Here is a 26,308-nt window from a genome sequence, read left to right as displayed (position 1 = left end):
AGATCACTACTCAACCTTATGGCTTCCTTGATGCATTAGGTCATGTATTATTTTTATCAACTCTGACTCAAAACCACTTGTGTTTTCCCATTACGATAACATTCTGGTTCTCACAAACATTTCCCGTAATTTGTCACAACTAATTGCCCTTCCTATGGATGGGGGAATAGGTTAGCATATTCAAACAAGGGAGAACCTGGAAACTCAGAACAATTAATCTTGGTTCCATTCTTTTTTTAAAAAGGTCTCTGACCATGTGACTTCTTTGAAGAAGTGACAATTCAAGTAGTCTGTGGAAAACCTTATGATATGCCACACCCAAACTTGCAAAATGCATTTAACAAGTTCCATATGAGAAACAATTAAACTCCAAGTTGTAGGAATTCAGGGTAGATTATTGGAAAGGATAAGATATTGGCTCAAGCGTAGAAAATAATTAGAGGTGTTAGTGAGTGTAATTAGTCAGGAAAACTCAGTCATGTGCCCCGGAATTCAGTTTTGAGATCACTACAGTTTCTAATTTGCACAAATTATTGATTCAGAAACTCAATGCAATGTGGTCCAAATTAGAGATGATACCAAACTGTGGTAGCTCAGAAATTATATAATGAGTTAGATTGAATATGTAAGTGGGCAGAACAGTAGCAGATGTAGTTCAATACGAACAAGTGCACACTCTGCAGATATCTTTATTGCTTAAATAATGTTGAAATCATAGCCTGCTGCTGTGCCGTATAAGTCTATTTGGCCCATTGGGCCTATGCTGAAAATAGCAATGAATGAAGCGGAAAGAGAACTGTGGGTCTTGCCACAGAACATGTCCAAACATTGCAAGGCAGTAATCAACACAGCAAATAGAATGTTCAACTACATCATCAAAGCAACAGAACTCAAGTCAGAGACATTCAAATCTGTGAAACTGTGCAGTGCTTTGACCTTACCTTGAGTAACAACTGCTATGTTTGATTTTGGTCACCCAAACACAAGAGATTTTCAGGTACTAGCAGCATTATAGGGAAGAATCACAAGTATGATTCCCAAGTGTCGGAAATTTAAGCCAAGTAGAACAACTGGAGAAACATGGAATGGCAAATGAAACAATGGCCTGGATTTTGCAATGATAATGATGACAGAACTGTTTGTCACAGTCGTTACCCACTGAAGCTGACAGCAACTTTGGAATTTCACACAAGTTTAGAATAATGCAGAAATCAAGAAGTTCCTGTCAGCGATTCTATGCTTCTCTGCAGGGTGCGCTGCTGAGGTTCGCCCAGAAAATAATCCCTAAGTAATCAATAAATTGATGAAAACTTCCACTTTTACTGTGTTAGTCTCGATGTAAAAATCCTTGAAATGTTAGACCTTCTTGAGTGAGGTGTTACTAAATATTTAATGGTGTACTAGCTTCATTATTACAGCTAGACAACCTCACTGGCCCTGAAGATCTAATTTTGTATTTGTGAAATGTCAAATTTCTCCATTATATTAAAAAAATAACTACGTATTTTTGAATTAATTCTTAAAAGCTTGATTATCTTTAATTTAGCTTCTATCTTAATCTAATCATTAACATTTATTTTGCTACCTGAAAAGCTTTTAACTTCCTAGTTTGCTGTCTGTGAGAATACTTCAATGTATCTGGCTGCTTACCCATTTGCTGACATCACTGCTGCTGGCATCTGGAGATCCCCTGACTTGGCACCAGATTTAAACTGACATTGGGAAAGGGGGAGCCCTAGCCACAGAGATCACTTAGATCTATGTGGGCATCTTCCTTCGAGGTCAGTGATGAGCACCATGATGACCACAAAATCTAGTCCATGATGTTAGCTTTAATTCCTGGAAGAGCACTTGTGTTTAGCTATCTTTTTGTTTGACCTCATCAGACATTTCCACCATGGTGCACCATTGTGCATTGATGGAGCTATATTTGAGAAAAATTTTGAAGGTGTAAAATACATTTTTCCGAATATAATTGTCAGAAGTATAACTTTCCCTAATTGCTTCTTCCATCACAGAGCTGATTTGTGCTTCTGTACAGTGATTTTCATTTATGCACCCTGGTAACTTCTAACGCAGTTACTTTATTTTAGAATTTTATCACTTTTACAGCAATTTGCATTTAAAACTACAAATCGTTGACCTACATTATATTTATAGTACTCTATACTGTTTACATGGTACAATACAGATCCTTATTTGTTGAAACAAATAACCACAGGATCTTACAACACAGAAGGAAACCACTTGGCCTATTGTGTCTATGCTCCGTGAAGCAGCTATCCAATTAGTTCTGTTACCTTGTTCTTTCTACACGTTTCCTTTTTTAAAAAGTTACTATTGAATCTGCTTCCACTGCCATTTCAAGTGAAGCATACCAGATGAAAATAACTCATTGCTTAAAAATATTTCTCCTCATCTGCCTCATGTTCTTTTGCCAGTTAGCTTTAATCTGTGTCCTCTGATTACCAGTCCACCTCCAAGTGAAAAAAACATTTCTCCTTATTTATTAAAACTCCCCTTAAACCTCTCTACACCAAGGAAAACAATCACAGCTTCTCTTGTCATGCCATTTCCTACATTACAATTACTACATTTCAAAAGCGTTCAATTGGTTGTTAAACACTTTGGAATGTCCTGTGGCCAGGAAAGAGTTATATAAACCCAAGTCTTTTCTTTCAGCTGAAACCTCTCAGTCCTCATATCATTATCTTAAATTTCCTCTGCTCCCTTTCCAAGACTAAGATCAAGGTTAAGGAAGCATAGCGGTTATTTTACCAGCCAAATGATCCAGAGACTTGAGCAGAAATCCTGTGAAGGCTGTTGGGGTATTTAATTTTTTAAATAAAATCCAGAATTAAAAAATTATAGTATCAGTATTGGTAACCATGAAACTAGCAGATTATTTTAAAAACCATCTGGTTCACTGATGCTTTCTAGGAAAAGAACTCTGCTATCCATACATGGTCTGGCCTATTTGTGATTCCAGCTCTACAGCAATGTAGTTTGCTCTTAACTATGCTCTAATATAGCCTAGCAAGTGATTTAGTTGTATTTAAGAAGGTGGCTCGCCACCACTTTCTTTAGGGCAATTAGGAAAAGACAATAAATTCTGGCCTTATTTTGAACACACACATCCTTTGAATGAAAAAGAAGAAATAATCTTTCCTAAAATGTAATGCCCAGAATTGGACACAATACTCTAGATAAGGCCTAACCAGTGATTTCTAATGGTTTAACATAACGTCCTTGCTTTTGTAATAGTTAATATATGTTCGTATATTGGTTGGAGAAGCACATATAGTTTGATGTTGAGGTTAACAATCCATTCAATAGCTTTAGCTGACACACTGTGAATTGTGCGATGCACCAGGAATGGGGGTCTCAGGACAGGACTTCAGTCTGACCTGGATTTCCTCACGTTCCACTTGTGGAGCAAATGGCCACATCTTCCCTGGCCCATCCTCAAGGGATGGAGGGTTGTCCAGGTTTTCCGAGGAAGGTTGAGATCCGAGACCGAACCACTAGAGTCAGTAACCAGGTTGTCATTGATGGTGTTTGCAGTCAACTGGGAGGTGCACCATTGAGACGTCATCAGTTTGTAGGGTGTGGAGTGTGTTCCAGTACAGCCTGTGGCATTTCAGATGGTAGTGTGTTTTTTTTTTTGGAGGCTCTGTGTCAGTAGGAATGCTTCATTAGCTGTCAGCTGAAGGTGTTCTTTGAGGAGGATATTTTCCCTGCGGACATCAGGAGGTTCAATGTGTGCTAGCACATGAAGCCCCTGGAGTTGTGGTGCCTCAATGTTCCAGGAATAATCCTCATGACTTCCTGGAGGTGGGTATCAACCACGTTTGTGGTCTAGGCTGAACAGCTGTATTCTCCTCAAAAAGCAGTATACTCCCGGTGGTGAAATTCTGAAATAAAAATGCTGGAAACACTCAGCTGGTCAGGCAACATCCATGGAGAGAGAAATAGAGGTAATGGCCAGAATCTTCGGGTCGGCATGCGGGGGCGGGCCCCCCTGTAAAATGACGTGCGATAACGTCAGGCTCATGTCCCGACGTCACCGCTCGTCATTCCGGATGGGCGCATACCGGATAGACTGCGCGCCCGCCAAACTGTCAAAGGCCTGTTAAGGCCATTTAAAAGCTAATTAAAATAAGTAACGGAGCTGCCTGTCCAACCTTAAGATTGGCAGGCAGGCAAAGAGCCCAGGCAGAGAGCCCAGGCAGCCTTTGCATTTATCATGAAACCTCATGCATGGGTGGAATGAGGTTTCATGAAGGATTTATAAATCAAATTAATTTTTTAATTAAAATTTATTGATGTCTCCCAGCTCATGTGACACTGTCACATGAGGGGACATGTCTGAAAATGATTTTTTTCTCTTTAATTTCATTTTGAAAAATTTAAATAGAGGTGCCTCGGAGATTTCTGTGCTCTTTCATGTGCATGCGCGAAAGATCACAGGCCCCTACTCAGCCTCCTCTCCCTGCCTGCACAGGGAGCGCTCAACACTTCCAGATGCGCATCACACTGGGTGGGCATTAATTGGCCTGCCCACGTAAAATGGCGGTGCGCAGCCAATTGTGGGAGGCGATCGGCTGTGCGCCCGTTCCTACTCAGCCCCCCCTGACAGGGTGAACATTCTCCCAGGTCAAGGACCTTGCATCAGAAATTTTCTTAAAAATGGGAGGGGAGGGGAAGATGTGCTTGGCAGTGGCAGAAATGATGGAAATGATCTGTTGAATATGGAGGCTGATGGGATGTAAGGTGGGGGTAAGTGGAACCATATCCAGGTTCTGGGAGGGAGGGAAAGGTGACAGCAGGCATGCAGAAAATGTGGTGTACCTGGTCAAGGGTCTTGTCAACCATGGTGGGGTGAGAGGGGCTGATGGAAAAGGATGACATATCAGAAGCGCTGTTGTGTAAGGTTGTATCATCGGAACAAATGTGACGGAGAATGCGAAACTGGAAGAATGGAATGGAATACTTACAGGCTGCAGGGTGTGAGGAGGTGTAGTTGTGGTAAGTATGGGAATTGATAGCCTATCATCAGAAATGGAGACGGAAACATCAAGGAAGTGAAAGGAAATGTTGGAGATGGACTAAGTGAAACTGAGAGAAGGGTGGAAATTGGAAGCAAAGTTGATGAAGTTTTTTAATTCAGGGTGAGAGCAGGGCATGCCACCAATAAAGTCATCAAATGTACTGGAAAGAGATTTGAGGGAAGGGACCAGAGTAGTGCTGGAACAAGGAATGTTCCACATATCCCATAAAAAGATAGGTATAGCTGGGACCCATTCAGCTACCCATCGCAACACCTTTTATTTGGAGAAAATGGGATGAGTTAAAGAGAAGTTGTTCAATGATAGAATAAGTTCAGCCTATCAGAGGATGGCTGTTGTCAGTAGAAACCTGTTGGGCCTCCATTCCGGGAAGAATTAGAGAGCCCTCAGACTCTCCAGGTGCAGGGATAGAGGTGTAGAGTGATTGCACACCCATGGTGAAGTGGAAACTGTTAGGACCAGGAAATTGAAAACTGTTAAAGTGACTGGAAGCATCAGAAGAGTCATGTAGGGTTAGAGTGGACAAGGGAAGGAAAATAGAATTGAGATAGGAAGAAATCTGTTCATTGGGGCAGGAACAGGCTGAAATGATAGGCCTACCAGGGAAGTCCTGTTTTATGGATCTTGGGAAGGTGATAGAAGTGAGCTGTATGAGATTGGGGAACCATGAGATGGGAAGATCACTGGAGGAGATGAGGCCAGTGATTGTTTTGGAAACAATGGCTTGATATTCATTGGTGGGGTCATGGTCCGGGGGGGGATTGAGAGGAAGTGTCGGAGATTTGGTATTCAGTCTCTGCAAAGTAGCGGTCAGTTCACTAAACAACAACAGCACCTCTCCCTTGTCAGCAGGTTTGACAATCATGTTGGAGTTAGACCTGAAAGAATAGAGTGCAGCAAGTTCAGAGGGAGACAGGTTTTAGTGCGTGAGTAGAAGAATTCAGACAGCCAGTGTCATGCCGGCAATTCTCAACAAAAAGACCAAGAGTGGGTAAGAGGCCAGAGGGAGGGGTCCAGTGGAGGCAGAACACCAGAGACTGTTGAGTGGGCAGAGGACTCCTGGCCAAAGAAGTGGACACAGATGCAAAGGCAACAGAAGAGGAGCTCAAAGTCAAGCCCAGTTCAAAATTCATTGAGGTGGGAGAGAAAGGGGATATAGCTGAGCCCTTTGCTGACTCCAGATCATTCAGCATCAGAGAGTGGAAGGTTGGGGGGGTATCACACATACATAACATGAGGTGAGATTCGAGGAAGGGGTGGGGTCAGAAGGAAGTGAAGGGGAAGAGAGTACTCTGTTGTTGGGTAGACTAGGATGCTCATGTTGTTCCCTTGTTTAAAAAAGACTCCAAAAGTAAACCAGGTAATTACAGGCCAGTGAGCCTGATGTCAGTAGTAGGTAAATTATTGGAAGGTGTTCTGAGAGATCGGATATATAATTATTTGGACAGCCAAGGGCTGATTAAGGATAGTCAACATGGCTTTGTGTGTGGTAGGTCATGTTTAATGAACCTTGTAGAGTTTTTCAAGGAGGTTACCAAGAAAGTAGATGAAGGAAAGGCTGTGGATGTTGTTTACATGGACTTTAGAAAGGCCTTTGACAAGGTCCCACATGGGAGGTTAGTTCAGAAGGTTCAGACACTTGGTATCCATGAAGAGGTTGTAAACTGGATTCGAAATTGGCTGTGTGGGAGAAGACAGAGAGTGGTAGTGGATGATTGCTTCTCAGATTGGAGGTCTGTGGCCAGTGGTGTGCCTCAGGGATCTGTGCTGGGACCATTGTTATTTGTTGTCTATATCAATGACTTGGATGATAATGTGGTGAATTGGATCAGGAAGTTTGCTGATGACACTAAGATTGGAGGCGTTGTGGACAGCGAGGAAGGCTTTCAAAGCTTGCAGAGAGATCTGGACCAATTGGAGAAATGGGCCAGAAAATGGTAGATGGAATTTAATGCGGAAAAGTGTGAGGTGTTACATTTTGGAAGGTCAAACCAAGGTAGGACATACACAGTAAATGGTAGGGCACTGAGGAGTGTGGAGGAACAAAGGGATCTGGGAGTTAAGATATATAATTCCCTGAAAGTGGCGTCACAGGTAGACAAGGTTGTAAAGAAAGCTTTTGGCATACTGGCCTTCATAAATCAAAGTATTGAGTATAGGAGTTGGGATGTTATGGTGAGGTTGTATAGGGCATTGGTGAGGCCAACTTTGGATTATTGTGTGCAGTTCTGCTCGCCTAACTACAGGAAGGATATCAGTAAGATTGAGAGTGCAGAGAAGATTTACTAGGATGTTGCTGGGTCTTAAGGAGTTGAGTTACGGGGAAAGATTAAATAGGTTAGGACTTTATTCCTTGGAGCATAGAAGAATGAGGGGAGATTTGATAGGAGTTTACAAAATTATGAGGGGTATAGACAGAGTAAATACGAGTAGGCTCTTTCCACTTAGATTAGAGATAAACACGAGAGGACATGGCTTTAGGGTGAAAGGGGAAAGGCTTAGGGGGAACATTAGGGGGAACTTTTTCACTCAGAGTGGTGAGAGTGTGGAACGAGCTACCATCTGACATGGTAAATGTGGGCTCACTCTTAAGTTTTAAGAATAAATTGGATAGATACATGGATGGGAGAGGTCTGGAGGGTTATGGACTAGGTGCAGGTCAATGGGACTAGTGGAATAATATTTCGGCACAGACTAGAAGGGCCGAATGGCCTGTTTTCTGTGCTATGGTGTTCTATGGTTCTATGAATGAAGCAGTGCATTGTGTGTTAGTTCTGCTATAATAGGTAGTGTTCCTAAGACATGAGATCTAGGAAATGAATTAAGTATTCAGTTGGAATATTAATGTGGAATGAATCCCTCATTGAACCGTTTCCCCATTTTCCTCGTGTGTTTGGTGAGTTTTATTGCATTGCTTGTTGTGTTTCACTCCCAGATGTATTAATCTCTTGCTTCTCTGTCCTTATGTGGATATGTAAGCCTATGTATGTGTGCTTCTCTGATATGACACCAGTTGTGAGCAGGGATTGTAGTCTTTGCTTGAGATGTGAAGTTCCTTGAAACATATATCTAACTTTATATTTACACCAAATATGGTATTTCTGTTTTAATTTTAAGGAGTATAAAGAAATCTGTTTGAAGGGATGAATGAAAACATAAATATTCACAACTTGTCCCACACAATTGGCTAGTTAGAATCACACAAAGGACCAGAGTGCATCATTCAACCTAACATTTACCCAATTAACTCTACCTAATGCTATATCAATTTGAGTTATAGGAACATAAGATTCATATTGCATTGGAAAGGAAGATATTATCGTGGATTTATGTCTAAGGAAGATCTTGGGCTCAAGGGGTAAAAGTGTGCCATAAAAAGGATTTACTGTTGCTTCAGAATGTTTCTTGGGAGACATTTGTTTTGACTTACAAGCAGTCACTATATATTAACTTCAAAGCCAGTAATTAGCACATTGCAACTTAATGTTGAAGAAACATATCTGCATTTTATTTTAATTTTACATTTCAAATAATTACATCTTTGCAATTTTTAATTAAATTTTTGATTTTTTAATTTTTCCCTCCACTTCTATATTTCAGTCTCTTGTACAACATATGAACATACAAATTAGGAGCAGGAGTAGGCCACTTGGCCCCTCAAGCCTGTTCTGTCATTGAATAACATCATGGCTGATCCGAATGTAACCTCAACCCCACATTCCTGCCGGCCCCCAATAACCTTTCACTCCCTTGCTAATCAAGAATTATTCTAGCTCTGCCTTAAAAATATTCAAAGACTCTGCTTCCACTGCTTTTTGAGGAAGAGAGTTCCAAAGACTCTCAGCCATCTGAGAGAAAAAAATCTCCTCAGCTCTGTCTTAAGCGAGCAACCCTTTATTTCTAAACAGTGACCCCCTTGCTCTAGATTCTCCCACGAGGAAACATCCTCTCCAGATCCACCCTGTCAAGACCCCCAGGATCTTAAAGGTTTCAGTTAAGTCACCTCTTACTCTTATAAATTCCAGTGGATACAAGCCTAATCTGTTCAGCCTTTCCTCATAAGACAACCTGCCCATTCCTAATATTAGTCTAGTAAACCTTCTCTGAACTGCTCCTAAGGCATTTACATCTTTCTTTAAAGAAGGAGACCAGTACTGTACACAAAACTCCAGATGTGGTCTTACTAATGCCCTGTACAACTGAAGCATAACCTCCCTACTTTTGTAATCAATTCCCCTCACAATAAATGATAACATTCTATTAGCTTTCCCAATTACCTGCTCTACCTGCATACTAACATTTTGTGATTCATGCACTAAAATACCGAGATCCCTCTGAATCTCGGAGCTCTGCAATCTCTCATCATTTAGATAATAAACTTCTTTTTTATTCTTCCTACCAAAATGAATGATTTCACATTTGCCTACATTATATTCCATTTGCCAGGTCTTTGCCGACTCACTTAACCTATCTGTTTCACTTTGTGGCATCCTTACATCCTCTTCACAATTTACTTTCCTGCCTATCTTTGTGTCGTCAGAAATTTAGCAACCATTCCTTTGGCCCCTTCATTCAAGTCATTTATATAAATTATAAAATGTTGAGGCCCCAGCACTGATCCCAGTGGCACACCGGGACATAAAACGTTTCTCGGACTGCTGTTCCCGTCACATTCTGAAATCCACATTCAGTGCCATGCGCCGCCATATGAACACACTTGACCTCTCCCTCCAGCAGCACCGCCGTACCCTTTTTCAAAGCTGCGCGTGCCCCCAGTTTCATTTTATTCTTCGGCTCATCCGACGCCTCAACAAGAAACTTTTTCTCTTTCTCTCAAGTGCTAAGGAACGCAAGCTCCAACAACTCATTGACACCAACACCCATCTAGGACCCTCCACCCCTGCCTGTCCCTCTGTCCCCACCCCATCTTCCAATACCAGCCCCAACCGTGTATTCACTATACCCCCTGACCTTCCCTTCTCCGATGCTGAACGTTCAGTGCTCAGCAAAGGACTTAGTTTCATACCCTTACGCCCTCACCTCAATGAATTTCAGGCTCGGCATGATGCTGAACTCTTCTTCCGCCGTCTTCGTCTCCGGGCTCACTTCTTTGGGCAGGAGTCCTCTCCCCGTTCAACGGATCCTTTCACCCACCTCCAATATTCTCCCTCCACTTGGACCCCTCCCTCTGGATTCTTACCTTCTCTTGATCTTTTCATTGAGAACTGTCGGCGCGACATTAGTCGTCTCAATTTCTCTGCTCCTCTCACCCATTCAAATCTCTCTCTCTCTGAACTTACTGCACTCCATTCTCTCAGGTCCAACCCTGACATTGTCATCAAACCCACTGACAAGGGTGGTGCTGTTGTTGTCTGGCGCACTGACCTCTACCTCGCGGAGGCTGAGCGTCAACTCGCAGACACTTCCTCCTACCTCTCCCTGGACCATGACCCCACCACTGAATTTTTTATAACAAGTTCTGTCGAAGGGTCATGAGGACTTGAAACGCCAACTCTTTTCTTCTCCGCCGATGCTACCTGACCAGCTGAGTTTTTCCAGGTAATTCTGTTTTTGTCCCAGTGGCACACCGCTTGTCACACCCTGCCAGCTAGAAAAAGACTCATTTATGCCAACTCTCTGCTTCCTGTTAGCTAGCAAATCTTCTATCCATGCCAATATGTTACCCCTTATACCATGAGCTTTTATTTTCTGCAATAACCTTTGATGTGGCATTTTATCCAACACCTTCTAGAAATCTAAGTATAGTACATCCACTGGCTTACAGTACATGTGACTCCTTCAGAACTCCAATAAATTGGTTAACCATCATTTCCCTTTTATAAAACCACGTTGACTCTGCCTGATTGTCTTGAATTTTTCTAATTGCCCTGTTAGAACATCTTTAATAATAGCTTCTAACATTTTCTCTATGACAGATGTTAGGCTAACTGGCCTATAGCTTCCAGCTTTTTGTCTCCCTCCCTTTTTGAATAAACGAATTATATTTGCTATTTTCCAATCTAATGGAACGTTCCCCGAATCTAGGGAATTTTGGAAAATTAAAACTAACGCATCGACTATCTCACTAACCATTTCTTTCAAGACCTTAGGGTGAAGTCCATCCAGACCTCGGGATTTGTCAGCCCATAGCCCCAAGAATTTGCTCGGTACCACTTCCCTGCTTATCGTAATTTTTTCCAAGTTCCTCCTTCCTTTCCATTTCTTGATTTATAGCTATTTCCAGGATGTTACTTGTGTCATCTATAGTGAAGACCGAAGCAAAATACCTGTTTAATTCATCTGCCATCTCTCTATTTTCCATTATCAGTTCCCCAGACACACACTCTATAGAACCAACACTCATTTTGTTCACCCTTTCCTGTAAACAGTGCATCATTCAAAAGTGATTGCCTTTGAAAGGTCTGAGGAATACTCTGGTACAAAATTTCAACACTTGGAGTCTAGATGCAATATTCAAGTGGTTCCTTTATTACGCATGCGGGGAGCAAATGCTGGGCAATCCAGGCGCTTCTCCACCGAGGTTCAAATGAGCACAGTTTATATATCTTTTACTATCAGTTACAACTTAAAGGTATTAGTTAGACAAAGGCCACAGCACAATGGCCCCCGGGTGGGTTGATAATTGTGTTCTTGTACAGTATTTGTAGTGCGGAGACTAAGCATTTTCCTTTTGAAGATAGCAAAGAATGTATGTTTGTTCGATACAAAAAGATTACAGGGGCTGACTGAATGTGGTTCAAGGCTGTAAGATGGTGTGAAATGGCCTTCCCCATTTCTTGATTGAGTTATCCCGTGTCCCTGCCCGTGTGTTTCCCATTTCCTAATTGGCAATTTACAGCTGAGCCCTTTGTACAGGTTTTTAGCTTTCATGTAAGGCTGTGATTGTCTGTGTATGCTTTGGTACCCTCGCTGCTGGTCCTGGCTGGCACTTTAAAATAAATCCAAATTTTCTGCATCTTCACCTTGTTTTACACTTGTGGATTACAGAAAGAAGTTTATTTTGGATGATTGGGCTCTTTTTGGTTATGTTAGATTGGCAATAGTAATGAGGGTGGGCATATGGCAACACTGAAACACTTGCAATAGAGGTTTCCTTCAAAGCAAACTAAATCAAGGTGTTGAATTACAACTATGATGTAAGACAATGTGGTTTGTATTTGGTCTGACATGTTTCATTAATGGTTAACAATGTCCTAATGGTGACTTTCTCTTTACTCTATTGATTATATCTTTTGTTAAAGAGGCAGTGTCTGGAATACCAGGGCACAAAGTTTTGCCAGTGAGGTTTAAATCTGAGTTAGTGCATCAGCAAGGGTACTGTCCTTGCCAGGGATGTGGAATGTTTAGGTGATCTGGGAATATTCAAAGTCCATCTTTTGAGGAAGTCTATTCAGAGTTAGAGTTCTGAATTTTCCTGTGTTGGGAATCACACTTAACCAAAGCCATTAGTTTCAGAACTCTACCTGTTCAACTCCTGATTAAGTGTCCTCTAAAGGGTCTGGGGGTTTTACAGGGTGGTTAGCACTCAGGAGACAAGTAATGGTCAAGCTGCTCTGGACAATCTGGGTATTTCACTCAGTGAGTGTCAGTCCTTCTGATCATAGGACTGAGCTGCTCTTGTCCAGCTCAGCTCCCGTCTGTCCACCTTGGTAACCTGTGGGATCAGCGGTTCAAACCCAAGGACTGTGGTTAGGCTGATTGTCAGGAGATTGGAGTGTTTTAATGGGACTTTGGCCTCTTTAGGGGGTACTGGTTCAGTGTCCAGTTCAGGCCAAACACTGCCTGATGGACTTGTAGTCAAAGGTGTTTCTCTGCATAAATTTTTCCATGAGGGACAGGTGGTACGGCACAGTCCAACTATTTGGGGCGTTCCGCGGCCAGACCAATCCTTCACAACAGTGGAGACAGGTAGAACCTCAGCACATGGTGATGCTTGGGGCTGAATTTTCTGTTCTGGGGCGGGCCCCATATGCCAATGCGTAAAATGACACGCGCTGACGTCAGGTGTGTGTCCCGACATCACCGCGCGGCATTCTGATCTTCAGTTCGGTGGGCGTGCACTGGAGTCGGCTGTGCGTCCGTTAAACTGCCAAAAGCCTGTTAAGGCCATTAACCACCAAATTAAAGTCATGTCAGGGCTTCCCGTCCAACCTTAAGGTTGGTGGGCAGGCGAAGAGCCCAGGCGGCCTTCGCATTTCTCATGAAACCTCATCCACGGGCGGGATGAGGTTTCATGAAGGGTTTATAAATTAAATAATGTCACATGAGAGGACATGTCTGCATAATTTTATTTGTTTATTTTAAACATGCTTTGAGCTGCACTTAATCTCCCTGAGGCATGAAACTGCCTCAGGGAGATTTCTGCACTCTTTCGGCGCATGCGAAAGATCGCAGGCCCTCATTCTCCCTCCTCCCCCTGCCTGCACAGGTAGCGCTGAGCGCTTCCGGGTGCACGTCATGCTGGGCGGGCCTTAATTGGCCCACCCACGTAAAATGGCGGCGCACAGCTGGTCACGGGCAGCAATCGGCTGTGCACCCGCCGGCTCCTGCTCAGCCCGCCTGACGGGGAGAAAATTCTCCCCTTGGTGTTTGTATACCGCCACCGTGCAGGAGTGAGGAATGGGCCAGACCTGTGCCATGTACAACAACACCGAGAGTGCCTCACACCTGATGGTCAGGTTCTTACCCACAATGGAGAGGAGTGTTGCTCCCACATGCCCAGTTTTCTTTCCACCATAACCACTCACTCCTTCCAGTTTCTAAGGCATGCCCTGGTCCCTCCAAACCATATGCCCAGCACCCTCAGGCCATTTGACTTGACGGTGAAGGAGATAAAGGACCGGTCAGCCCAGTTCCCAAAGAACATGGCCTCACTCTTGCCACAATTTACCTTGGCTCCTGGGGTCAGTTCGAACTGGTTGCAGATGTTGATCAGTCTACGCAGTGACAGCGGACCGAGCAGAAGACGGTGACATCGTGTAGTAGAGGGGGGCTTTAACCTGAGTTCCTCCACTGCCCGGGATCGTCACTCCTCTTATGCCCTGATCCTTCCTGATGGACTCAGCAAAGGGTTCTATGCAGCGCATAAACAAGACAGGGGAGAGTGGGCAGCCCTGTCTGATTCCAAATTTAATTGGAAAGCTTTCTGATTCCCACCCATTTATTGAAACTGCGCTATTGATGTTTGTGTAAAGCAGCTGGATCCAGTTGTGGATTCCCTTCCCAAACCCCATTTTAGAGAGCACATCCATCATGTAGGTGTGCGATACTCTGTCAAAGGCCTTCTCCTGGTCCAGGCTGATGAGGCAGGTGGGCACACCCCTGTCCCATACATGGGCAGTCATATCCCTGAGTAGCGCAAGGCTGTCAGAGATCTTCCTGCCAGGTTGGATCACCAACTCCAGAGCAGACCTGATGCCACCTTAATACTTCAGTTCCAGCAGCATCTATTTTAGAGTAGAGTAAGCTTACAATAAAGAGTCATACAGTTGGCATTTGTGGGGGAAGAAACAGTTAAGATTTCAAATCAACAAAAAAAGTTAACTAAAGAAATTAAAGATAGTATCAAACTTAAAGAAAAAGCATATAATTGCACAAATATGGGTGGCAGGTCAGAAGATTGGACAGAATATAAAAAAAACAGCAAAGAATGACTAAAAGATTAATAAGGAGGGGAAAATTAGAGTACAAGACAAAGCTAGCTAGAAATATAAAAATAGATAGTAAGAGTTTCTATAGCTATTTAAAAAAATATAAGAATTAACAAAGTGAGTATTGGTCTTATAGAAAGTGAGACTGGGGAATTAATAATGGAAAATAAGGAGATGGCAGATGAATTGAACAGATACTTTGCATCAGTCTTCACTATAGAGAATTCAATAAACATTCCAGAAATAGTTGTAAATCAGGAAATGGAAGGAAGGGAGGAACTTAAGAAAATTACTATCATCAGGGAAGTAGTACTGAGCAAATTGTTGGAGCTGCAGGAGACAAGTCCACGGGTCCTGATGGACTTCATCCTCTGGTGAAAGAAGTGGCCCATGAGATAGCTGATGCATTGGTTTTAATTTTCCAAAATTCCCTAGATTCGAGGAAGGTTCCATTAGATTGGAAAATAACAAATGTAACTCCTTTATTCAGAATGGGATGGAGACAGAAAGCAGGAAACTAAAGGCCAGTTAGCTTAACATCTGTCTTAGGAAAATGTCAGAAGCTATTGTCAAAGACGTTATAGCAAGGCACTTAGAAAAAATCAAGGTAACCAGGCTGAGTCAACTTGGTTTTGTGAAAGGGAAATCATGTTTAACCAATTTATTGGAGTTCTTTGAAGAAGTAACATGTGCTGGGGATAAAGAGGATTGATGTACTGTACTCAGATTCCAGAAAGCATTTGATAAAATGCCACATCAAAGATTATTGGGGAAAATAAAAGCTCATGATACCATGCCATATTTGGCATGGATGGAAGATTGGCTAGCTAACAGGAAACAGAGTAGGCATAAATGTGTCATTTTCTGGTTGGCAAGATGTAACAAGTGGAGTGCCATCGGGATCAGTGCTGGGGTCTCAACTTTTTACAATTCAAATAAATGAAGGATGAAGGGACCAAAGGAACGGTTGCTAAATTTGCTGATGACACAAATATAGGTAGGAAAGTAGGTTGTGAGAAGGACAAAGGGGTATAGATAGGTTAAGTGAATGGGAAGAGATCTGGCAAATGGTGAAAATCTGGGAAACTGTGAAATTGTCCATTTTGACAGGAAAAATAAAAAGAAGCATATTATCAAATGGTGAGAGATTGCAGAGCTCTGAGATGCGGAGGGATCTGGGTGTCCTAGTGTATGAATCACAAAAAGTTAGTACGCAGGTACTGCAAGTAATTAGGAAACTAATAGAATGTTATCATTTATTGTGAGGGGAATTGAATACAAAAGTAGGGAGGGCATGCTTCACTTATACAGGGCTTTGGTGAGACCACATCTGGAGTAATGTGTACAGTATTGGTGATCTTATTTGGGGAAGGATGTAAATACATTGGAAGTAGTTCAAAGAAGGTTTACTAGACTAATACCTGGAATGGGCAGGTTGTCTTATGAGGAAAAGTTGGACAGGCTAGGCTTGTATCCATTGGAGTTTAGAAGAGTAAAAGGATACTTGATTGAAACATATAAGATCCTAAGGGGTCTTGGCAGGGTAGAGGTGAAAGGATGTTTCCTCATGTGAGAGAGAACAAGGGGGTCACTGTTTAAAAATAAGGGGTTGCCCATGTCAGACAGAGACAAGGAGAAATATTTTCTCTTGGAGGGTTGTGAGTCTTTGGAGTTCTCTTCCTCAAAAGGCGGTTTAAGTAGAGTATTTGAGTATTTTTAAGGCAGAAGTAGATAGATTCTTGATAAGCAAAGGGGTGAAAGGTTATGGGGATAGGCAGGAATATGGAGTTGAGGTTACAACCAGATCAACCATGATCTTGCTGAGTGGTGGAGCAGGCTTGAGGGGCTGAGTGGCCTACTCCTCTTAATTTGTATGATTGTAATGACCTTTCATCAGTGCATTTGCTATTGGAGAGAATCTCAAGATGCCCTCCAAATGTAGGTGAAAGGTTGAGCGAAGAGCTGACTGCCTGTTTGACACTAACAGTAAAGCCTTAAGGGTGCTTTCCATGAGCCACCCTAGAATCTTTTGAACTTTAAGTTTCCTTTCTTTATACCAGTGCTCTTGCATCCAGTGTCCAAACTTGATTTTTGTGACAGTCCTGGCTCTGTCGGTGCAGGATCGGACCCAGGTTTGATCCCGATGTCAGGGCCCTGACCAGAAAAGGCTCAGAGGCAGGCTACAGAAATCAGCTTTAACATGATAAACCAACTAACCCATACAGAATCTGAGTAAAGGAAAGATCAACCGAGATCTGTTGATACTGAAAGTAGGATTCTTCTTTCTGCACTCAGCCTACAAGGGTCTTAAAGCTGCACAGTTCTTAGCCAAAGAGACTGAAAGAATTTTGTATGGCTTCCTGTTTTTTGTCGTTTGAGAGTGAATACTAATATATTCAGTGAGTCAGTTTTACATTCTCTTATCACCTAATACAAACATTGCCAGAGATTGGTTAATGGCATTAGTGCTTAGATACTGTATGTAGGGTTGCCAACAGAATGAGTGTACAGTATGTACAAATAACTAATAAACAGAATATAACCGTGTATTTACGGTCCATTGCTTAAATCTTTTTGACACATAGATTTTTTTCCCATTCAGCAAGGAATGGTGCTACCAATTGTAACTTGCTGAATGTTGGTGGGCAATGTTCATCCTGCAGGTCTGAGGCTGGTAAAGCATTGCTAGAGATCTGTAGGTGATAAATAGCTGTAGAGTCCCCTGATAAATATCATGCTGAGTGATCTCACTGAAGCTCATGTGAGATGATGAATACTGAGAGTTAATCTCTCTTTGTGGATTCCCACCATCTAAACTACAAGAAAGAGCTTGCATTTAATCAACATCCCTCCTGTGATGGACATCACAGCCGGTGAAATGCTTTTGAAGTATAATTGCTGTTTTAATGTAGAGAAAGGTGGCAGCCAACTTGTGCACAGCAAGATCCCATAAACAGCAATGAAATCAAATTTATCTTAGTACTGTTGGTTGAGGGATGAATATTGGCCAAGATTTTGCAGAACTTTCCTACTTTTCCACGATTAGTTTCACGGAATCTTCATAAGTGGAGTGCTTTGGAGACAAAGGAAATCAGAGACAGACACTCCAAATAGCTTTTTCACTCTACATAATAGGATCAAAAAACAGCAGTGATGAAGATCACCCACCTACCGTCTGGCTGGGAAATCACACATGGGGTGGAGAAGTGGGGAAGAGAGAAAAACATGCCTGTAAAAATATAGATGATATGAGGGTTGCTGATGCTGTTATTGAGTATGCTGGTTTCAGATTTGAGAACAAATCATGAATATTGCAGGATATGGCCTGTTTTTATCTTGGTCATTGTTAACATGAATTCATTTGTCACAAAGGTATTGGTGATGAAGTTTATGTACCAGGGTCATCAGTAAATACTGCCCTGTGTATCTACTCTTCTGTATTTGAAAATAGATGCACAATAAGATTGACCAACTTGTTGGAAAGTTTAGTTTATAAAGAAGCTACATTTACATAGCACTTTATTAGATATGTAGTCTATTTTTTATACTGGCGAATGTCAGAGCTAGCTTGCCCACAGCAAGCTCCTGTAGACAATAATCTATTTTTTGTGGTGTTGATCAAGGAAGGAATGTTGCCAAGGTGACCGGGAGAATTACCATTCTTCATGGGACGTTTAGCATTCACCACAGGAATAGGCTTTTCGGACCCTAGTGTAACATCTCATTCAAAAAATGGCATCATCACCACCAATGCATCACCCCGTTCGAACTGCACTGCATTGCTGGCCAAGATTATGTGCTCATTTCCCAGAAGGAGGAGGTGGGGGCTTGAAACCACAACCTAATGACCTAGGATTGAAAACTACCATATGAGCAGGCTCCCAATTATAAATAAGTGCTGTCATGTAAAATAAGTATATGGAACTCCCTGGTGGCTCAGTGAGAAGGCAGTTGAGTGATGCAGATCAAATTACCTGGTTGATCCCTGGTCTGTACCGCATTAAACAATCTGAGGCAGGGCATCTACTGGAGCATTGCAGCTGGTGTCATCATCCAAATTGGAGAGTTCTTACTTAGATTGTGCACTAGTGATCCTTGTTGAGGTATGTGTACATGGACATCAATGAGGACAGCATGGGCTCAGTTGTGATTGTCCCCTCCTCCACTCCATGGTTAAACAACCTACTGACACTTGTTGCCAAAGCATGCATGAAGGTCATCAACTTGGGTCGGACATGAGAGAACAAGTTATGTCTCTGGAACAATATCCTAGCATGAATAATAAGTTCAGGAAGGGAGGGAAAGATGATCAGAAGTTTGCTTTAAAAAAGTTGCATAATTTTAAATTGAAGGTTCATGCTCAACAACTTTGTCTGGTTATGCTTGAATTCTTTGTTCTGATTATGCTGCAAGTCATTTTATTTTATTTGTAGAGACCACCAATGTTGCAGGTCAGCTAGAATTCTCAGTTTTTGTGCTGTTCTTTGTAAACTGGGTTGTAGCAGAAAGGGGAAGCAAGCCAACAAAACAGTGCATAAAAGTTGAAGTGGTACATGGTCTTGTATTCTGCAGCTCATCACTCATTTATAAAGCAATGCAGATATTTGACATTCTACTCAATATGTGACAGTGCGATGCACAGTTTCCTCAGCCAAGGAGGAAGTCTTGCAGTAAAGGAGGAAGTGGACTAATCTTTGTGAAAATGAATTATGTAGCCTGTTCCCAGTGTTGTTATAAGATGGCAGTTTGGGTAGATAGGAGAATTTGTATTAAAATACATGCAAGTGAATGAAACATGCTTTATAACAGAGCACACCTGTATCTTTGTAACAGAGCACACCTGTATCTTTGTAACAGAGCACACCTGTATCTTTGTATGGCTGTTTGTATTTACAGAAACAGTCTCTTGAGGAGAGGGGAAGGATTGTTTTTCAATGTTTCCAATGTGAAATACTTTTTTCTTTACTAAGTAAATTAATTATCTTTGGTGCTGCTTGCAGACAGTTATCAAACTATGTTTATTTTGTTGTTTAACTCTATTTCTCTTTCATATGTCAGCATAAGGTACAGTTTCTCCCAAGGAATTATTCTTTTTAAGTTTTTCACTGTGATAAATGTTTTCAGATGTGTTTTACTATCGTTATATTTCTCACTAATTTTCACATTGAGCCTGTTCACTTTTTATATGATTGGTGTTTTCAGGTGTTTGATCCTGTTAGTAGCTATCTTGCCTCTGGGTCAAGAGGTTGTGGGTTCAAGCATTAGCACACATTGTACTGACAGAGCAGTGTTTGAGAGAACTACTCTGTCTGAGGTCCCTTGTTCAGGTGAACTGCTAAAATGAGGTCCCTTCTGCTTGCTCAGGTGGTTGTAAAAGATTCCACAACATGACTTGAAGAAGGTGCCCAGGCCAAAAATTCCCTTTCAACCAAAATAGATGATCTAGTCATTCAGCAATAAGCTGTTTGTGGGACTAGCTGTGTACAAATTTGCTCATCTAACAGCGATTCTTTGATCAAGCTTTTCATCATCTGGTCTAACATTTTCTTTGGGGGCTCAATATCAAATTTTGTCTAATAAAATCTGCAAAGCACCTTGGGTCATCATATTATATTAATGATGCTGCATAAATGCAAGCTGTTGTTGACTAGACCTTAAAAGTAACCTATTAATTTTAAAGCGCTTTGAGACATGACGAGGCGCAACATAAATGCTGTTTTTTTTTAACACTTTGTTGGATTGTGGCTACTTAAATAAAATCACACAACCTGTATCTGAATCAAATTCGGTAAGTTTATTTGAAGTTTTCCTTTTGCATGAAAGGAATTTTTAGAAAAAGCAAAGGCCTGGATTTTAGCTTGGAGACAAATCTTGTGTGGATTTGAGAGGGGGCGTAAGGGGGGGTGGTGGGGGGGTGGGGTTGGCTAGTGACTGTTGTGAGGTCGGGAAATCTGGAAGAGCTGATTTCCCAAGTGTCCTGCAGATTTTAACGATGGGTTCCTGGCCACAACCAGCCTGCATAATGGGTTGGAGGCTCTTTGGGTGGGCAGTCTGCTTCGCAGGACCCCAAAGCCTACGAGAGCAGGAGAGTGAGAGAGATTTCAAGGCGGTTTTAGAATCCAGGGCTGGGATGGTTGGTGGCCTGGGACAATCCTGATCGCTGGGAGGGGTCTGGATTGTTGGGGGAGGTTTGGATGCTGTTCCGGGATGTCCCAATCATGGAGTGGTTGGAACAGGGGGGCTGTATGTGTGGTGATTGCTGGGTAGCATGTTATGTCTGGAGGAAATGCTTTTCTGCTCCCCCTGGCCCACAAGCAGTGTTATAAAGGCACTTGCCTCATGGATTCAGCTGCTGCATTTCCCCAAATCCTGGGAAACTCAGCTGCCTGTGATTAATAATAGAATAGCTATTAAAATGAAGGTACAGAGCCTCATTATAATATTTAATGATCACTTCTTCTCACAAGTAGAATAGTACTCCATCCTTCGTCCCACCTTTGTACAAACAGGAAGTGTACTGGTTCAGGTGGCATTGGCTCTGTTCCAGGTTTTTTTCATTTTAACCTCTCTGCCAGAGTGTCTGAGATTGATCTGTAGAGTTGTGTGTTTGTGGGTGTGTCTGATGCAGATCTTAATTTTTAATATGTTTAACTTATTTAACATTATTTAACCTGAATATCTCTGTTAAACGGAACAGCAAGAAAGATGACTGAAATGTTGAAAGGAACGAAGCCATCCATTGAAAAGTTCTGGTTTCCTAGATGAATTTAGAGGCAGAGTTGAGGAGTGAAGTGTTACCTGTGGCCGAGGGCAGGGGTGCATTGTAATATTGGGCAAGGCCAGAGTCTTTGTGTGCACGGGTGAGTAATGTTGGAATTGAGAGAGGAGACAATGATCTGGGATGCTTCTTGGTGTGTAATGACAGAGTGAGTGAGTAATGTTACATGAAGAAGAAGGATTCAGGTAGGTTGGGCTGGAATCAGGGAGGTGGTAAAGAGTTGGGAGGGGGTCATGAAGTAGGTGGAAAAGGTGTAGAAAAGTATTCTTCTGGAAAAGAATTTGGGCTGCTGGGTAAGGAATAGAAAAGGGGATAAATGAAAAATCAGGATGCCAAGGACAGACCTTGCAGAGAAAACAGTCTTCAAGGAATTAGAAGATGATACAGATAAGGCTATGATGAAGAATAAGCAATGTTTTTTATCTTGGGAATAAAATAGAAGGCCAGCCATTTCACCCGGACCTCTAATGATCTGGAGCTTGAAATTTAATTTAATTTAATTAACCTCAGGAATTTATAGGGAACTATAATTACCTGGATTCTTACAAGGGATGTTTAGGCAGTAGCCTTGAAAGGAGCAGGCTATATAAGCAGCAAACATGATGACTGTTTTCCAGATCGCAGACAACGCATCAGCAACGCTACAGGAGGTCCTTCAGTAGTTTATTAAAAGGAAAACATTTGGTCTACAGATAAGCAGAAGCTTATTGATTGAATTGAAGCCTGCCAGTGGCTTGTCATGTTGATTTCCAAGCTGAGGAAAACGCTCTCAGTCGTCATTTGTGGCTGATGAATCACTTACTGTGCGAATACAGATCAACATCCTTTTCAATCCTGCACGTAGGCTAAAGGAGAATGTGTTACAGGGCTCTGATCAAAGGGCATGATATACTGATCTATTGGCCAGTAAATTCTCTGCTATCTCCTCATCCTAGTTGGAAACATTTCTTTTCTCTTGATTTTTAATAAACTAAAACAGAGAGCATTTATTCTGTTACATGAAAGAATATTCTCTTTTTTAGACAATGTAGTCACTTTTCTAGTATAATTTTTTCTTTTTATTTTCAATCAATTCATGTTTTTTTCCATGTTTGATTTACATCACTATACAGCAACAAAAATTTAAGAAAAATAAAATCCCAGAGTTGTGGTTTCAGTTTGGTAACAAAACAGAAATTGACTCAGAGCTCTGAATAACATTAAATTCATGAATATTCAAATATCTAACTGAGACATAATGATTTCCACTAAAGTTCTACCTCTTGCTGCATTATAAATGTTAATAGATGCACTTTTCCTCTCCCCTCTCATCCTCTATGAATTAAATAAAAGGGACAGTAGCAACATGGATACAGAATTGGCTGAGTAACAGGAAACAGAGTTTAGTGGTTAATGGATGTTATTCGGGCTGGAGTGGAGTTCCCCAGGGGTCAGTATTGGGACCCTTTCTTTTCCTGATATATATTAATAACCTGGACCTTGGTGTACAGGGCACAATTTCAAAGTTTGTGGATGGCACAAAAGTTGGAAGTATTGTGAACTGTGAGGAAGGTAGTGTAGAATGTCAAAAGGACATAGACAAGTTGGTGGAATGGGCAGACAGGGGCAGATGAAGTACAATGCAGAGAAATGTGAAGTGATTCATTTTGTAGGAAGAGCATAGAGAGACAATCTAAAACAAAGGGGACAATTCTAAAGGGAGTGCAGGAGCAGAGGCACCTTGTATATGTGCATAAGTCATGGAAGATGGCAAGACAAGTTGAGAGAGCAGTTAATAAAACATAAAGTATCCTGCGCTTAATTAATAGGGGCATACAACGTAAGAGCAAGGAGGTTATGTTGAACTCGTATAAGACACTGATTCGGACTCCGTTGGGGTATTGTGTCCAGTTCTGGGGCACTGCACTTTAGAAAAAATGTGAAGGTATTGGAAAGCCTGCAGAAAAGATTCATGAGAGCGGCTCCAGGAACTTCGGTTTTGAAGATGGATTGGAGAATTGGGACTGTTTTCCTTACAGAAATAAGAATTAGAAGGTGTAGGTCACTTGGTCCCTCGAACCTGCTCTGCCATTCAATAAGATCATGGCTGATCTGAATGTCGCCTCAATCCCACATTCCTGCCTAGCCCCGATAACCTTTCACCCCCTTACTAATTAAGAATCTATCTAGTTCTGCCTTAAAAATATTCAAAGACTCTGCTTCCACGGCCTTTTGAGGAAGAGCGTTCCAAAGACTCTCAACCATCTGAGAGAAAAAGTTTCTCCTCATCTCTGAATTAAATGAGCGACTCCTTATTTTTAAACAGTGACCCCTAGTTCTAGATTTTCCCACAAGAGGAAACAGCCTCTCCACATCCACGCTGTCAAGACTTCTCAGGATCTTAAAAGTTTCAATTAAGTCACCTCTTATTCTTCTAAATTCAAGTGGCTACAAGCACAACCTGTCCAGCCTATTCCTGGTATTAGTCTAGTACACCTTCTTTGAACTGCTCCTAATGCATTTACATCTTTAAATATGGAGACCAGTACTATGCATAATACTCCAGATGTGGTCTCACCAATGCCCTGTACAACTGAATAACCTCCCTACTTTTGTAATCAATTCCCCTCACAATAAATGATAACATTCTATTAGCTTTCCCAATTATCTGCTGTACCTGCATACTAACCTTTTGTGATTCATGCACCAGAACACACAGATCCCTCTGAATCAAAGAGCTCTGCGATCTTACCATTTAGATGATAAACTTCTGTTTTATTCTTCCTGCCAAAATGAACAATTTCATATTTGCCCACATTATACTCCATTTGTCAAATCTTTTCCCACTTGTTTAACCTATTTATGTCACTTTGTAGCCTCCTTACATCCTCTTCACAATTTATTTTCCTATCTATCTTTGTGTCATCAGCAAATTTGACAACCTTTCCCTTCACCCAAGTCATTATATAAATTGTAAAAGTTTGAGGCTCCAGCACTGATCCCAGTGGCACACCACTCATCACATCCTGCCAACCAGAAAAAGAACCATTTATGCCAACTCTTTGCTTCCTGTTAGCTAGCCAATCTTCTATCCATGCCAATATGTTACCCCCTACACCATGAGCTTTTATTTTCTGCAATAACCTTTGATGTGGCATTTTATCAAATGTGTTCTGGAAATCTAAGTCCAGTACATCCACCAGTTTCCCTTTATCCACAGCACATATGACTCCTTCAAATAACTCCAGTAAATTGGTTAAACATGATTTCCCATTTATAAAACCATGTTGACTCTGGCTGATTGCCTTGAATTTTTCTAAGTGCCATGCTATAACATATTTAATAATCGCCTCTAACATTTTCCCTATGACAGATGTTAGGCTAGCTGGCCTATATTTTTCAGTTTTCTGTCTCCCTCCCTTTCTGAATAAGGTAGTTATATTTGCTATTTTCCAATCTATTGGAACCTTCCCTGAATCTAGGAATTTTGGAAAATTAAAACCAGTGCATCAACTACTTGGAGGAGAAAAGGCTAAGAGGAGGTTTGATAGAGGTATTCAAAATGAAGAGGAGTCTGAACAGGGTAGAAAGGGAGAAACTGTCCCACTCATGAAGGGTCAAGAATGACACAGCACAGATTTAAAGTAATTGGCAATAGAAGCAAAAGTGATGTGGAAAAACTTGTTCACGCAGCCAGTGTTTGGGGTCTGGAATGCACTGACTGTGTGTGTGACGGAGGCAGATTCTATTGAAGCACTCAAAAGGGAAGTAGATTGTTGCCTGAAAAGGAAGAATCTTCAGAATTATGGAAACAAGGCAAGGGAATGGCACTAGCCGAATTATTTATTCAGAGAGCCAGTGCAGACATGATGGACTGTATGGTCTCCTGTTCTGTAACGATTCTGTGATTCTGTGAAATTATATAGATTTGGCAATTACTTTTAGTCCATATTTTGTAATTGTATGTACTGTGGTGAAAATTAAGTATTCATTAAAAGAAAGACTTTCATTTACATGACCTAAGGATGTCCCAAAAGCGCTTCACAGCCAATGAAATACTTTTGAAACAAAAGCAAAATACTGGAGATGTTGTAATCTGAATGGAAAACATTCAGCAGGTAATATGTGTTGAGGGAGAAACCAAGTTAACATTTCAGGATGGTGATATTTCAACAGAACTAAAAATGTTACAGATTTTACAACTTTTAAGCAAATATAAAGCCAGGGAAAATGAGGTGGCTGGGACAAGTGCGTTTGGGAGGGGAGGAGAGAGTAGGAGGAGTGAACAGAGTTGAAAAGAAAACAAATATGAAGGTCTATGATAGAATGAAGGGCTAGAGTGATTAAATGAGGAAAGGGATGATGGTGCTTCTTGCTCAGTCCATTTCCAGCTTTTTGTCTTGCTATGGCTCTCTCTCTCTCCCAAGAAGGCTCAGTGAACAACACATGGATAAGACTAGGTAGCATATACTTCAGTGCATTCGTGACCTTCCTTTGTCCATTGTTTTAAAGGTAGCATTAACTTTCCATGTTAACTGAGGTAACAAATCCAGTTAAGTGGTAGACAGGTAACTGTTGCATAAACATGTTAACTGTTCATCTGCTAACATTACTGATAGTAATTCTTACACTTGCATTGCACTGTCTTGCTGTGCAAAAAAAAGTCCAAGGCGGCCCCAGATTGAATCTCTTTGGTCCATGTTGAATTACCAGATCTCAGTTAGGGTGGCAAGATTGGATTGACAATTGGCTTCAGAATCCTGATTTAGGTACAGGTATATTGCACAGAGTTCAGCTCCTGATCACTAACC

General features: G+C 41.6%; 1 protein-coding gene across 3 annotated transcripts in view; it reads left to right on the top strand.

The window, feature by feature from the left end:
• Positions 1–26,308, top strand: part of snx21 (sorting nexin family member 21) — a 49,651-nt gene that overhangs the window by 5,285 nt on the left and 18,058 nt on the right. The window lies entirely within an intron of this gene.

The sequence above is a fragment of the Carcharodon carcharias genome, chromosome 14 (genome assembly GCF_017639515.1).
Source record: "Carcharodon carcharias isolate sCarCar2 chromosome 14, sCarCar2.pri, whole genome shotgun sequence".
Taxonomy (NCBI): Eukaryota; Metazoa; Chordata; class Chondrichthyes; order Lamniformes; family Lamnidae; genus Carcharodon; species Carcharodon carcharias.
The sequence above is the reverse complement of the archived record's forward strand: the minus strand, read 5'-3'. Positions and strand labels throughout refer to the sequence as shown.